Below are 15429 nucleotides of genomic sequence, written 5' to 3' on the forward strand. Positions count from 1 at the left end.
ACCACTCATGCTACTAGCGATAATAGGTTGGACAAGTGGTGGACCTTGAATGTAAAACCCCATCTACGAAATATCATGGGTTTAAGGTATTTAGATGGAGCCTAGAATCTTGGAGACATGGTGCACCTTGCTTCTCTTCATGTTTCAATGGAGCCTATCTTGGACAAATGGTGTAGCATCCTTCTCTCCATGTTTCAATGGACCCTAGCTTGGACAAGTGGTGGACCTTTGCTTTTCTCTATGTTTCAATAGATTTAGCTTGGACAAGTGGTGGACCTTGGAACCAAACCCCAATGTATAACCTATCATGGTCACTCCAAGTCGTGAGAAAGAATAACCTTAATGATATATCCTTATAGGTTGGACAAGTGGTGGACCTTAACACCCAGATATTCCTAATATAAACGCATACAGTGGAAAAGTGGTGAATCTTTAGAGCAAACCACTCATGCTACTAGCGATAATAGGTTGGACAAGTGGTGGACCTTGAATGTAAACCCCCCATCTACAAAATATCGTGGGTTTAAGGTTTTTAGATGGAGCCTAGCATCTTGGAGACATGGTGCACCTTGCTTCTCTTCATGTTTCAATGGAGCCTATCTTGGACAAATGGTGAAGCATCCTTCTCTCCATGTTTCAATGGACCCTAGCTTGGACAAGTGGTGGACCTTTGCTTCTCTCTATGTTTCAATAGAGTTAGCTTGGACAAGTGGTGGACCTTGGAACCAAACCCCCATGTAAATCCTATCATGTTCATTCCAAGTGGTGAGAAAGAATAACCTTAATGATATATCCTTATAGGTTGGACAAGTGGTGGACCTTAACACCCAGATATTCTTAATATAATGGCATAGAGTGGAAAAGTGATGAATCTTGAGTGTAAACAACTCATGCTACTAGCGATAATAGGTTGGACAAGTGCTGGACCTTGAATGTAAATCCCCCATCTACGAAATATCGTGGGTTTAAGGTATTTAGATGGAGCCTAGCAACTGGGATACATGGTGCACCTTGCTTCTATTCATGTTTCAATGGAGCCTATCTTGGACAAATGGTGGAGCATTCTTCTCTCCATGTTTCAATGGACCCTAGCTTGGACAAGTGGTGGACCTTTTCTTCTCTCTATGTTTCAATAGAGTTAGCTTGGACAAGTGGTGGACCTTGGAACCAAACCCTAATGTAAAACCTATCATGGTCACTCCAAGTCATAAGAAGGAATAACCTTTAAGATATAGCCTTATAGGTTGGACAAGTGGTGGACCTTAACACCCAGATATCCTTAATATAATGACATAGAGTGATAAAGTGGTGAATCTTGAGACAAAACCACTCATGCTACTAGCGATAATAGCTTGGACAAGTGGTGGACCTTGAACGTAAACCCCCCATGTTTCAATAGAGTTAGCTTCGACAAATGATGGAGCATCCTTCTCTCCATGTTTCAATGGAGCTTAGCTTAGACAAGTGGTGGACCTTTGCTTCTCTCTATAATTCAATAGAGTTAGCTTGGACAAGTGGTGGACCTTGGAACCAAACCCCCATGTAAACATTATCATGGTCACTCCAAGTGGTGAGAAAGAATAACCTTAATGATATATCCTTATAGGTTGGACAAGTGGTGGACCTTAACACCCATATATTCTTAATATAATGGCATAGAGTGGAAAAGTGGTGAACCTTGAGAGCGAACCACTCATGCTACTAGCGATAATAGGTTGGACAAGTGGTGGACCTTGAATGTAAAACCCCATCTATGAAATATGGTGGGTTTAAGGTATTTAGATGGAGCTTGGAATCTTGGAGACATGGTGCACCTTGCTTCTCTTCATGTTTCAATGGAGCCTATCTTGGACAAATGGTGGAGCATCCTTCTCTCCATGTTTCAATGGACCCTAGCTTGGACAAGTGGTGGACCTTTGCTTCTCTCTATGTTTCAATAGAGTTAGCTTGGACAAGTGGTGGACCTTGGAACCAAACCCTAATGTAAAACCTATCATGGTCACTGCAAGTCGTGAGAAAGAATAACCTTTAAGATATAACCTTATAGGTTGGACAGGTCGTGGACCTTAACACCCAGATATCCTTAATATAATGACATAGAGTGATAAAGTGGTGAATCTTGAGACAAAACCACTCAGGCTTCTACGAATAATAGCTTGGACAAGTGTTGGACCTTGAATGTAAACCCCTCATCTATGAAATATCATGGGTTTAATGTTTTTCGATGGAGCCTAGCATCTTGGAGACATGGTGCAGCTTGCTTCTCGTCATGTTTCAATGGAGCCTATCTTGGACAAATGGTGGAGTATCGTTCTCTCCATGTTTCAATGGAGCCTAGCTTGGACAAGTGGTGGACCTTTGCTTCTCTCTCTTTTTCAATAGAGTTAGCTTGGACAAGTGGTGGACCTTGGAACCAAACCCCAATGTAAAACCTATCATGGTCACTCCAAGTCGTGAGAAAGAATAACCTTAATGATATATCCTTATAGGTTGGACAAGTGGTGGACCTTAACACCCATATATTCTTAATATAATGGCATAGAGTGGAAAAGTGGTGAATCTTGAGAGCAAACCACTCATGCTACTAGCGATAATAGGTTGGACAAGTGGTGGACCTTGAATGTAAACCCCCCATCTACGAAATATCGTGGGTTTAAGGTTTTTAGATGGAGCCTAGCATCTTGGAGACATGGTGCACCTTGCTTCTCTTCATGGTTCAATGGAGCCTATCTTGGACAAATGGTGAAGCATCCTTCTCTCCATGTTTCAATGGACCCTAGCTTGGACAAGTGGTGGACCTTTGCTTCTCTCTATGTTTCAATAGAGTTAGCTTGGACAAGTGGTGGACCTTGGAACCAAACCCCCATGTAAATCCTATCATGTTCATTCCAAGTGGTGAGAAAGAATAACCTTAATGATATATCCTTATAGGTTGGACAAGTGGTGGACCTTAACACCCAGATATTCTTAATATAATAGCATAGAGTGGAAAAGTGGTGAATCTTGAGAGTAAACTACTCATGCTACTAGTGATAATAGGTTGGACAAGTGGTGGACCTTGAATGTAAAACCCCATCTACGAAATATCGTGGATTTAAGGTATTTAGATGGAGCCTAGCAACTGGGATACATGGTGCACCTTGCTTCTCTTCATGTTTCAATGGAGCCTATCTAGGACAAATGGTGGAGCATTCTTCTCTCCATGTTTCAATGGACCCTAGCTTGGACAAGTGGTAGACCTTTGCTTCTCTCTATGTTTCAATAGAGTTAGCTTGGACAAGTGGTGGACCTTGGAACCAAACCCCAATGTAAAACCTATCATGGTCACTCCAGGTCGTGAGAAGGAATAACCTTTAAGATATAGCCTTATAGGTTGGACAAGTGGTGGACCTTAACACCCAGATATCCTTAATATAATGACATAGAGTGATAAAGTGGTGAATCTTGAGACAAAACCACTCATGCTACTAACGGTAATAGCTTGGACAAGTGGTGGACCTTGAACGTAAACCCCCCATGTTTCAATAGAGTTAGCTTCAACAAATGATGGAGCATCCTTCTCTCCATGTTTCAATGGAGCCTAGCTTAGACAAGTGGTGGACCTTTGCTTCTCTCTATAATTCAATAGAGTTAGCTTGGACAAGTGGTGGACCTTGGAACCAAACCCCCATGTAAAAACTATCATGGTCACTCCAAGTGGTGAGAAAGAATAACCTTAATGATATATCCTTATAGGTTGGACAATTGGTGCACCTTAACACCCAGATATTCTTAATATAATGGCATAGACTGAAAAAGTGGTGAATCTTGAGAGCAAACCACTCATGCTACTAGCGGTAATAGGTTGGACAAGTGGTGGATGTCATAATAATCAATATCTAATTCTCCTAAATGATTTTCTCATATTAAACTGATCATTTAATGTGGGGAAGTGCCAAGGGAGAAAAAGCTAGAATATTGGTTAAGTTAGCAGACCGGCCACAGTAGGGATCCAAAGGAGGGAAAATAGGGATCCAAAGGGGGGGCCATCTGCAAAAGAGCCATGTGAAACAACGGGCTAAAAAGACCCTAAGGTTCAGCCCATTAAGACTTCCAAAATGCTAAGGTTCCAAAATTCAAAGGTTGTGTCCAAAGGTCAACCTTAGGGAAAATTGGATGCTTAGTGTGTGTGCCCAAAAAGTCTTTCTGCATCCCTACATGGGAGGGGGCGAGCCCCAAAGCTAGGGGATGAGAGAGAAAACCACACACACACACACAGGCTCCCTTTACACAAAGGGAATGAGGGACACATGTCAGCTCCCTAGGCCAGATGCCCACAAGGTGTGCCCAATTCCTATTGGAAGACCCTTGAAGTGGACCAATGAGAATTAAGCTAGAGTAAATCTAGTTTAATTAATTTAAAAACATTTAATAAAAGAAACCAATAAGAATTAAGTGTCCTAGAAGACTATTGGGCAGTCTCCCAAGGGGTCCAATGAGCATTCAGGAGCCCCATGGCTTGCCTGATTCCTATTGGCCAGGAGGCAAAGGGGTCCAATGAGAGTTTAGTTTAATTATTTAATTACCTAAAGCTCTCACAAAAGGGGAAAGGGGGACACATGTCAGAAGGCTATCACTTATGCTGCTTAATCCCTATTGGCTTGACCTGGGGAGGTCCAATGAGGCAAAAGCCAGCCTAACTTAGCAGCTAGGGCTCGCCCAAGAGAGAGAGGGGGCTGATTTTTGCTTGGCATTGACACACACACTCTCACACTTGACCATGTGTGAAGGAAAAACACTCTATCTCCTCCCAAGCTTTAATGGAGAGCTCATCACCTACTCCAAGCTTGTGAGATAGAAGCCTACATCAACACTCTCTTGGCATGTGGATGCAAATCCAACCAAGAGCCAAGCTTCAATGCATGCTCATCTTCTCTACCAAGCTAATTACTAAGCTAAGCTATGCTAATATGAGTGATTATGTGAGGAGATGTACTTCTTTCTCGTAAGATACTTCTTTTTCCTCTCAATCTACTCTCATACCCTGCTAGCTCTCACCATCTTCGAAGGTGTGTGAGGTCTTGGGTCTGAGAACGGGGATAATTCAAGTTGTGTTTGATTAAGTGTTTTGCTTGGTGTATGAAGCTTCCATCTTCATTGCACTAGCTAGTCTTGAAGGAACACAAAGAATTGTATTGTACAATGTCTCTCTTGATGGGAGAAACCATAATACAAAGCCTTTTGGAGGGGGGACCGGCTCCATGCAAATCCGGTCCTCAACTGTTGTCAATAGTTTAATTGCTCTCTCTTTTGAAAGTATTGTCGATGCTATCTAACTAGGTGTTATGCTTTTTGTTGCTCTCTCCACCCAAGCACTCTTGTAATTATCATTAGGAATCTATTCTAATGAAATGCCCACTATGTTCATGCTAATTTCCGCTACAAATAAGATTTTAGGCCATTAAATGTTACATTGGTATCAGAGCTCAAGGTTTCTCTTTTCTTGCTCAAGAAGGGAGGTCCTCAAGCTAGCTACAAATGGTTGGTATTATTAATTGCCTGTGAGTAAGTAGAATAGGGATTTTTCAGCCTTGCAGTGCGCCTGCCTTTGTGCAGTTAACGGGGCATCACCGTCGAGAGCTATGGTCTTAATAGTGGAGTCCTACGGGGCTTGCCTACGGCTTAACCACTATTGAGCTATTAGAAGCTTGACAGGAGCCGGTGCTGTTTTGGTGTCGAAAGACCCTCTCTTCTATTCCTTGCAATTAATGGTATTCGAGCCGCGGGTACAGTAGCTTGAGTGCTTTTTCTAAAGGGGTAAAGAGGAGTAGCAACTAGGGCTTGAAGTGCCAAAGTACACCTAAAAAGTTTACACCTAAAAATTGTTAGAATGGCTGACAATATTAAAGAGAGTGAAGTTAATGTTGATAACTTTGATTTTGCTCATGAGCAAGCTACTAATGATGCTTCAATGCTTGTTAATTATCTTGTTTCTAGGCTTCAACAAGCCATGGGCAATCCATCTCTCCAAAGTGAAGTGCAACGGCAGCTCCGTGCTCACGGGATTCTCCAAGCTCATCACCATGACGAGAGAACACCTAGGAAGCCTCCTTGTGAGACTACCAAAAGAGGTCTCTCTCCGATTCGGGAAGAAGAAGAGAATCCATATGAAGGGCTCAAGAACTTACTTCTTGATGATGCATCTCCTTCCCAAAGGAGAACTCAGGAGCCTCCACCGAAGGAACGAGAAAGAAGCGAGTCTCCCACCACCTCGGCGGAGATGGCTCCACGAAGACGGCGGGCTAAACGCTCTCCATCACCACCAAAGCGGAGAAGACCATCACACTCTTCTCCACGTCATAATTCAAAGAGGGATGATAAAAAGCAAGAGAAGAAAAAGGCGAGAAAGAGGACACCCTCTTCTCCATCTTCTTTATCCTCTTCCTCTTATGAAAGCTATGGTGAAGACGACAAAGATCAAGACAAGAAAAAGGCGAGAAAGAGGTCACCCTCTTCTCCACCTTCTTCAAATTCTTCATCTTCTGAAGAAAGTGATGGTGCAACTTTTGAACCATCAAAAAGAAGAGGCCATAGGAAATACTATGCCGCATGGAAGAGGTCGTCCAAGCTGAAGAAATTCAAAGAGGGAGGGAAGAGCATCTCTTTCCTTACCTATGATGGTACCTTTGGTGCTACAGACAAAGTTTTGGCCTTTATCCAGCAATTCGATGCGGCGTTTGGAGATGAGGGCTTCACGGAGTCCTCTAAGCTACGCCATGTAGCTATGCACTTTCAAAAGTCCGCCAGACAATGGTGGTCTAGCCTACGAGCCAACGGTGAAGCTCCACGAACATGGAAGGATTTAAGAGCTTCCATTATGAAGCAGTTTTTGGCCACCGATGCCAAAGACAAAGTACTCACCGAATGGCGAAGCTTAAAGCTCTCTCCCAATGAATCCATCCACAAATATGTAGACAAGTTTTGGGACTTACAACTCAAAGCCACTGTCTTCAAAAGGTTGGATTTTGGAGAGCAAAAGCAACAATTTTGTGCGGGCTTAACCGAAGAAATGGCGGAGTATGTCAACTCCCAAAGGCCACGTACCATATCGGCGGTAATACATCATACTATGGTGGCCTCGCGAATCAATTTCCAAACGGGGGGTAAAAGAAATAATAAGCCCCCGGAAAACAAGGGTTCCAATGAGCCTAAGGGGAAGGACAATGTCCAAAAGTCTCCTAAGGGCAATTCCAACAAAGCCAAAGAGAAGGGAGTTTACAAAGGAAAGAATAAACTCTCTCCTGAAGAGCTTGAGCGTTATCGTAAAGATAACCGGTGTTTCAAGTGCGGCGAACAAGGGCATGCGTACCGCGCTTGTCCCCAAAAGAACAACCGCCAAGATCCTCCTAGAGCTTCTTTGGTTGAAATCCAAGAGGAGGAGATTCATCAAACTCACCACAAAGGATCTCCTCTATGCCATGCTTGGGGAAAGGTAAGAGAACATGATGCTTTTATTCTCTTTGACCCTGGTTCTACTCACAATTTCATATCTATGGAGTTAGCCACCAAGCTAGGCATACAATCCTACGAGATGGGAGATATCCTACCCGCAGACAGTGCCTTCAAGGGGCAAGAAGCTTCAGTCACTCCCTTAATCGGGAAATTGAGGCTTCATGTCCAAGGCTATGTGGACAAAGAGGATTTCTTTATCTCTCCTCTCAAGCATGAGGATGTAATCCTAGGGGCACCATGGTTTGACCGTCTGGCTGCCCATGTTAAATTTCCTAAAAGGAGAATCTCCTTTAAGTTCAGGGAAAAGGACATGTATATAGATGCTAGGGAGATGGGTAACACCATCCCCATTGTACATACACCAGCTTTCAACAAGTCAATAAAGAGCTCTATTTCCGTGTACATGATTTTTGTTAAAGATTCTCAAAATGAACCTAATGCTTTAGCAAAAGAAAATAAAAGCAACCAAAAGGAATTAGAGTTATCCAATTTTCTCAAGGGGTTTCAAGATGTCTTTATTGACGACATCCCTTGTGAGCTACCTCCTAAACGAGGTAATGACGACCATGCAATTGAACTTCTTCCAGGAAGTTCACCGCCTAACAAACCTCCTTATAGAGTTTCTCAAGCTCAACAAGAGGAGATTATGCGGCAAGTGCATGAGTTAATTGAGAAGGGCATGGTTAGGCCTAGCTCATCTCCATTTTGCTCACCTGTGCTATTAGTGCAAAAGAAAGACGGCACATATCGTATGTGTGTCGACTATAGAGCACTAAATAGGATCACTATCAAGAATAGGTTTCCCGTTCCACGGGTAGAAGACCTATTTGATAAGCTACAAGGATCGACCTACTTCAGTAGGATTGACCTAAAAAGTGGCTATCATCAAATAAGGATAGTTGATCAAGACATTGTAAAGACCGCATTTCGTACTACATTTGGTCTTTACGAATACATTGTCATGCCTTTTGGCTTGACTAATGCACCAGCCACATTTAACCGCTTGATGGAGAAGCTGTTCAGACCTCATCGAACCTTCACTGGAGTGTTCTTTGATGATATTATCATCTACTCTAATTCATTAGAGGAACACAAGCAACACCTCCAGGTAATATTTCAAGTTTTAAGAGAGAATAAACTTTATGTTAATCGAAAGAAAAGTGAATTTTTCTTGCAAGAGATTCAATATTTAGGTCACATTATCTCTCAAGATGGAATCCAAATGGATCCATCCAAGTTAGAGGTAATAAAAGGATGGCCTAAACCAAGGAATCTTCATGAACTAAGAAGCTTTATAGGTATGTGTGCATACTATAGACGCTTCATAGAAAAGTTCTCACAAATTGCGGGACCATTACATGACCTAACAAAGAAAAATGTTAGGTATACGTGGTCTGCTAAGGAGAACAATGCTTTCGAAAAGCTTAAAGAAAAGCTTATCTCTCAACCTGTGCTTACACTACCGGATCTCTCAAAACCATTTGAGGTCCAATGTGATGCTTGTGGTGATTGCCTTGGGGCTGTTTTGCTCCAAGAAGGGCACGCCATAGGCTATGAGAGTCGAAGGCTCGACCCTGTTGAGCAAGCTCTAGGCATATACGAAAAAGAACTCCTTGCAGTTCTACATGCCTTAGACTCATGGAAGCACTATTTATTGGGGACTCCTTTCATTCTGCGAACGGATCACCAAAGTCTTAAGTACTTCATGACGCAGACCAAGCTCTCCGACAAACAAATGAGGTGGGAAAATTTCCTTTCGCAATTTCATTTTCATATTGCTCACATTGCTGGCAAGCATAATCAAGTAGCCGATGCACTCTCAAGACGACCGAGAGTGAATGCGGTTTCCATAGCAACTCACAATGATCTATCTTCAATGATAGATGAGTATGCTATTGATCCCGATTTTAGAGATGTGATTTCAGCCCTTGCATTAGGGAAGAAAGAAGAACCATTTACTTTACAAGATGGTTATCTTCTCTATGGCAATAGACTATGCGTTACTAACTCACTACGTGAGAAAGTAATGTATGAATCTCATGCTCCCCCATATGCGGGGCATAGAGGGATTCAGTCTACCCTAAAGGGAATTGAAACATATTTCTATTGGCCTACCATGAAAGTGAACATACATGAGTATGTTTCCAAATGTGTGGTATGTCAAAAGACAAAATTTGATAGAGGGAAGCAACTTGGATTGCTTCAACCCTTGCCAATCCCTAATTCACCGTGGGAGAGCATATCCATGGATTTTATCTTTGGATTGCCTAAGTCTATCCATGGGAATACGGGAATATGGACGATAGTAGACAGGTTTAGTAAACAAGCTCATTTTATACCTGTCAAAAAGACTATCAAAGCCCATCAAATGGCAACCCTCTTCATTTCACAAATTTTTAAGTACCATGGCTTGCCAATGTCCATAGTGTCGGATAGAGATCCTAGAATGACCAGTAATTTCTGGAAGGGTCTCTTTGAGAATTTAGGAACAAGGCTAAACTTCTCTTCGGCCTATCATCCACAAACTGATGGCCAAAGTGAAATAGCTAACCTAACTATTCTCGATCTACTAAAAGCCTATGTAACGGAAGTAGATCAAAGATCCCAATGGAGAAGTACTTACCCTTAGTAGAGTATGCTTACAATAACACTGTACATACTTCTACAGGAAAAGCACCTTTCGAGGTAATTGAGGGAAGATCAAAAAGTCCCTTGCTACTTAAGGTACATGGGAAGATCTTCGCTGCAGATGAGTATAGCCGAGACCTACAAGAATCTTTCCAAAAGATTAAGGATGCTATCTCTATCTCACAGCAAAGGCAAAAGGCTGCTGCTGACAAGCACAGAAGAGCCCAAGCCTTTAAAGAAAACGATTGGGTCTTGTTAAAGTTTCCCAAGGCTCGATTAAGGCACACGACGGGCAAGAATCCTACGGGCCACCAAAAGTACTATGCTAAACTAGCAAAAAGGTACTATGGTCCCTTCCAGATTCTTAGGCCAATCAATGAGATGGCCTATCAACTTAAGTTGCCCAATCATTGGCTCATACACAATGCTTTTCATGTGAGCCTTTTAAAGCCTTACAAAGGAGAGCCACCTCAAGAACCAACTATTGAAGACCCACCGGAGATCGAGGACCACGAGGAGGTGCTGCAGCCCGAGTCCATTCTCCGACATGAAGACAAGGTATTAAGAGGCGGTAAGACTATCAGACGATATCTTATTAAGTTTAAGAATTATCCTTTTGAAGATGCTAGATGGATGCAAGGCATACAATTAAAGGATAACCTAAACCTTGTCAATGCTTACAATGCTTCCCAAGAGTAAGCAAATGTACAAAATGTTAAAAATGAACAAAAATTTTTGTCTTATAAGACTCTCTTTTTCTTGATTTGTGCACAAAAATGAAGTAGTATGCATGCTTAGATCAAGTTTGTGGGGACGACGTCTCCCAAACACCAAGTAGAGCTTGTCACTCTACTATGGAAGACTGATAGGACTAATGTGCAGACATGCTTGCGGCAGCCTCAGGCTCTCAAGCGCCAAATGGACTAGTCATCCATTATGGAATGATGTCGTAGGGTAACATAGGGATCCTCTACCCGCTAAGAAAAGGACTCATGCATATGCTTTATCTTCTCTATACCATAGTCGAGGACGACTATGATTTCAAGAGAGAGGTAATGTCATAATAATCAATATCTAATTCTCCTAAATGATTTTCTCATATTAAACTGATCATTTAATGTGGGGAAGTGCCAAGGGAGAAAAAGCTAGAATATTGGTTAAGTTAGCAGACCGGCCACAGTAGGGATCCAAAGGAGGGAAAATAGGGATCCAAAGGGGGGGCCATCTGCAAAAGAGCCATGTGAAACAACGGGCTAAAAAGACCCTAAGGTTCAGCCCATTAAGACTTCCAAAATGCTAAGGTTCCAAAATTCAAAGGTTGTGTCCAAAGGTCAACCTTAGGGAAAATTGGATGCTTAGTGTGTGTGCCCAAAAAGTCTTTCTGCATCCCTACATGGGAGGGGGCGAGCCCCAAAGCTAGGGGATGAGAGAGAAAACCACACACACACACACAGGCTCCCTTTACACAAAGGGAATGAGGGACACATGTTAGCTCCCTAGGCCAGATGCCCACAAGGTGTGCCCAATTCCTATTGGAAGACCCTTGAAGTGGACCAATGAGAATTAAGCTAGAGTAAATCTAGTTTAATTAATTTAAAAACATTTAATAAAAGAAACCAATAAGAATTAAGTGTCCTAGAAGACTATTGGGCAGTCTCCCAAGGGGTCCAATGAGCATTCAGGAGCCCCATGGCTTGCCTGATTCCTATTGGCCAGGAGGCAAAGGGGTCCAATGAGAGTTTAGTTTAATTATTTAATTACCTAAAGCTCTCACAAAAGGGAAAGGGGGACACATGTCAGAAGGCTATCACTTATGCTGCTTAATCCCTATTGGCTTGACCTGGGGAGGTCCAATGAGGCAAAAGCCAGCCTAACTTAGCAGCTAGGGCTCGCCCAAGAGAGAGAGGGGGCTGATTTTTGCTTGGCATTGACACACACACTCTCACACTTGACCATGTGTGAAGGAAAAACACTCTATCTCCTCCCAAGCTTTAATGGAGAGCTCATCACCTACTCCAAGCTTGTGAGATAGAAGCCTACATCAACACTCTCTTGGCATGTGGATGCAAATCCAACCAAGAGCCAAGCTTCAATGCATGCTCATCTTCTCTACCAAGCTAATTACTAAGCTAAGCTATGCTAATATGAGTGATTATGTGAGGAGATGTACTTCTTTCTCGTAAGATACTTCTTTTTCCTCTCAATCTACTCTCATACCCTGCTAGCTCTCACCATCTTCGAAGGTGTGTGAGGTCTTGGGTCTGAGAACGGGGATAATTCAAGTTGTGTTTGATTAAGTGTTTTGCTTGGTGTATGAAGCTTCCATCTTCATTGCACTAGCTAGTCTTGAAGGAACACAAAGAATTGTATTGTACAATGTCTCTCTTGATGGGAGAAACCATAATACAAAGCCTTTTGGAGGGGGGACCGGCTCCATGCAAATCCGGTCCTCAACTGTTGTCAATAGTTTAATTGCTCTCTCTTTTGAAAGTATTGTCGATGCTATCTAACTAGGTGTTATGCTTTTTGTTGCTCTCTCCACCCAAGCACTCTTGTAATTATCATTAGGAATCTATTCTAATGAAATGCCCACTATGTTCATGCTAATTTCCGCTACAAATAAGATTTTAGGCCATTAAATGTTACAGTGGACCTTGAATGTAAAACCCCATCTACGAAATATCGTGGGTTTAAGGTATTTAGATGGAGCCTAGAATCTTGGAGACATGGTGCACCTTGCTTCTCTTCATGTTTCAATGGAGCCTATCTTGGACAAATGGTGGAGCATCCTTCTCTCCATGTTTCAATGGACCCTAGCTTGGACAAGTGGTGGACCTTTGCTTCTCTCTCTATTTCAATAGAGTTAGCTTGGACAAGTGGTGGAGCTTGGAACCAAACCCCCTTGTAAAACCTATCATGGTCACTCCAAGTGGTAAGAAAGAATAATCTTTAAGATATAGACTTATAGGTTGGACAAGTGGTTGACCTTAACACCCACATATTCCTAATATAATGACATAGAGTGGAAAAGTGGTGAATCTTGAGACAAAACCACTCATGCTACTAGCGATAAAAGCTTGGACAAGTGGTGGCCCTTGAATGTGAACCCCCCATGTACAAAATATCTTGGGTTTAAGGTATTTCGATGAAGCCTAGCATCTTGGAGACATGGCGCAACTTGCTTCTCTTCATGTTTCGATGGAGCCTATCTTCCACCAATGGGGGATCATCCTTCTCTAAATGGCTCAATGGAGACTAGCTTGGACAAGTGGTGGACCTTTGCTTCTCTCTATGTTTCCATAGAGTTAGCTTGGACAAGTGGTGGACCTTGGAACCAAACCCCCATGTAAAACATATCATGGTCATTCCAAGTGGTGAGAAATAATACCCTTTAAGATCTAGCCTTATAGGTTGGACATGTCGTCGACCTTAAAACCTAGATCTTCTTAATATAACGACATAGAGTGGAAAAGTGGTGAATCTTGAGACCAAACCACTCATGCTACTAAGGATAATAGGTTGGACAAGTGGTGGACCTTGAATGTATACCCCCCATGTACGAAATATCATGGGTTTAAGGTATTTCAATGGAGCCTAGAATCTTGGAGACATGGTGGAGCTTGCTTCTCTTCATGTTTCAATGGAGCCTATCTTTGAAAAATGGTGGAGCATCCTTCTCTTCATGTTTCAATGGAGCCTAGCTTGGACAAGCGGTGGACCTTTGCTTCTATCTATGTTTCAATAGAGTTAGCTTTGACAAGTGGTGGGCCTTGTAACCAAACGCCCATGCAAAACCTATCATGGTAACTCCAAGTGGTGAGAAAGAATAAAGTTTAAGATATAGCCTTATAGGTTGGACAAGTGGTGGACCTTAGTACCCAGATATTCTTAATATAATAACATAGAGTGGAAAAGTGGTGAATCTTGAGACCAAACCAGTCATGCTACTAGAGATAATAGGTTGGACAAGTGGTGGACCTTGAATGTAAACCCCCCATGTACGAAATATCATGGGTTTAAGGTATTTCAATGGATCTTAGCATCTTGAAGACATGGTGTAGCTTGCTTCTCTTCATGTTTCAATGGAGCGTATCTTGGACAAATGGTGGAGCATTCTTCTCTCCATGTTTCAATGGACTCTAACTTGGACAAGTGGTGGGCCTTTGCTTCTCTCTATGTTTCAATAGAGTTATCTTGGACAAGTCGTGGACCTTGGAACGAAACCCCCATGTAAAACCTATCATGGTCACTCCAAGTGGTGAGAAAGAATAACCCTTAAGATATAGCCTTATAGGTTGGACAAGTGGTGGACCTTAACACCCAGATATTCTTAATATAATGACATAGAGTGAAAAAGTGGTGAATCTAGAGACCAAACCACTCATGCTACTAGCGTTAATAGGTTGGACAAGTGGTGGACCTTGAATGTAAACTCCCCATGTTTCAATAGAGTTAGCTTCGACAAATGGTAGAGCATCCTTCTCTCCATGTTTCAATGGAGCCTAGCTTGGACAAGTGGTGGACCTTTGTTTCTCTCTATGTTTCAATAGAGCTAGCTTGGACAAGTGGTGGACCTTGGAACCAAACCCCCATGTAAAACATATCATGGACATTTCAAGTGGTGAGAAATAATACCCTTTAAGATATACCCTTATAGGTTGGACAAGTGGTCGACCTTAACACCCAGATCTTCTTAACGTAATGACATAGAGTGGAAAAGTGGTGAATCTTGAGACCAAACCACTCATGCTACTAGAGGTAATAGGTTGGACAAGTGGTGCACCTTGAATGTAAACTCCCCATGTACAAAATATCGTGGGTTTAAGGTATTTCAATGGATCTTAGCATCTTGGAGACATGGTGCAGCTTGCTTCTCTTCATGTTTCAATGGAGCCTATCTTGGACAAATGGTGGAGCATTCTTCTCTCCATGTTTCAATGGACCTTAGCTTGGACAAGTGGTGGACCTTTGATTCTCTCTATGTTTCAATAGAGTTATCTTGGACAAGTGGTGGACCTTGGAACCAAACCCCCATGTAAAACCTATCATGGTCATTGCAAGTGGTCAAGAAAGAATACCCTTTAAGATATAGCCTTATAGGTTGGACAAGTGGTGGACCTTAACACCCAGATCTTCTTAATATAATGACATAGAGTGGAAAAGTGGTGAATCTTGAGACCAAACCACTCATGCTACTAGTGATAATAGGTTGGACAAGTGGTGGACCTTAAACGTAAACCCCCCATGTACGAAATATCATGGGTTTAAGATATTTCAATGGAGCCTAGCATTTTGGAGACATGGTGCGGC

This window comes from Adiantum capillus-veneris, chromosome 16, assembly GCF_014529385.1.
Source record: "Adiantum capillus-veneris isolate H3 chromosome 16, ASM1452938v2, whole genome shotgun sequence".
In the NCBI taxonomy this organism is placed as follows: domain Eukaryota; kingdom Viridiplantae; phylum Streptophyta; class Polypodiopsida; order Polypodiales; family Pteridaceae; genus Adiantum; species Adiantum capillus-veneris.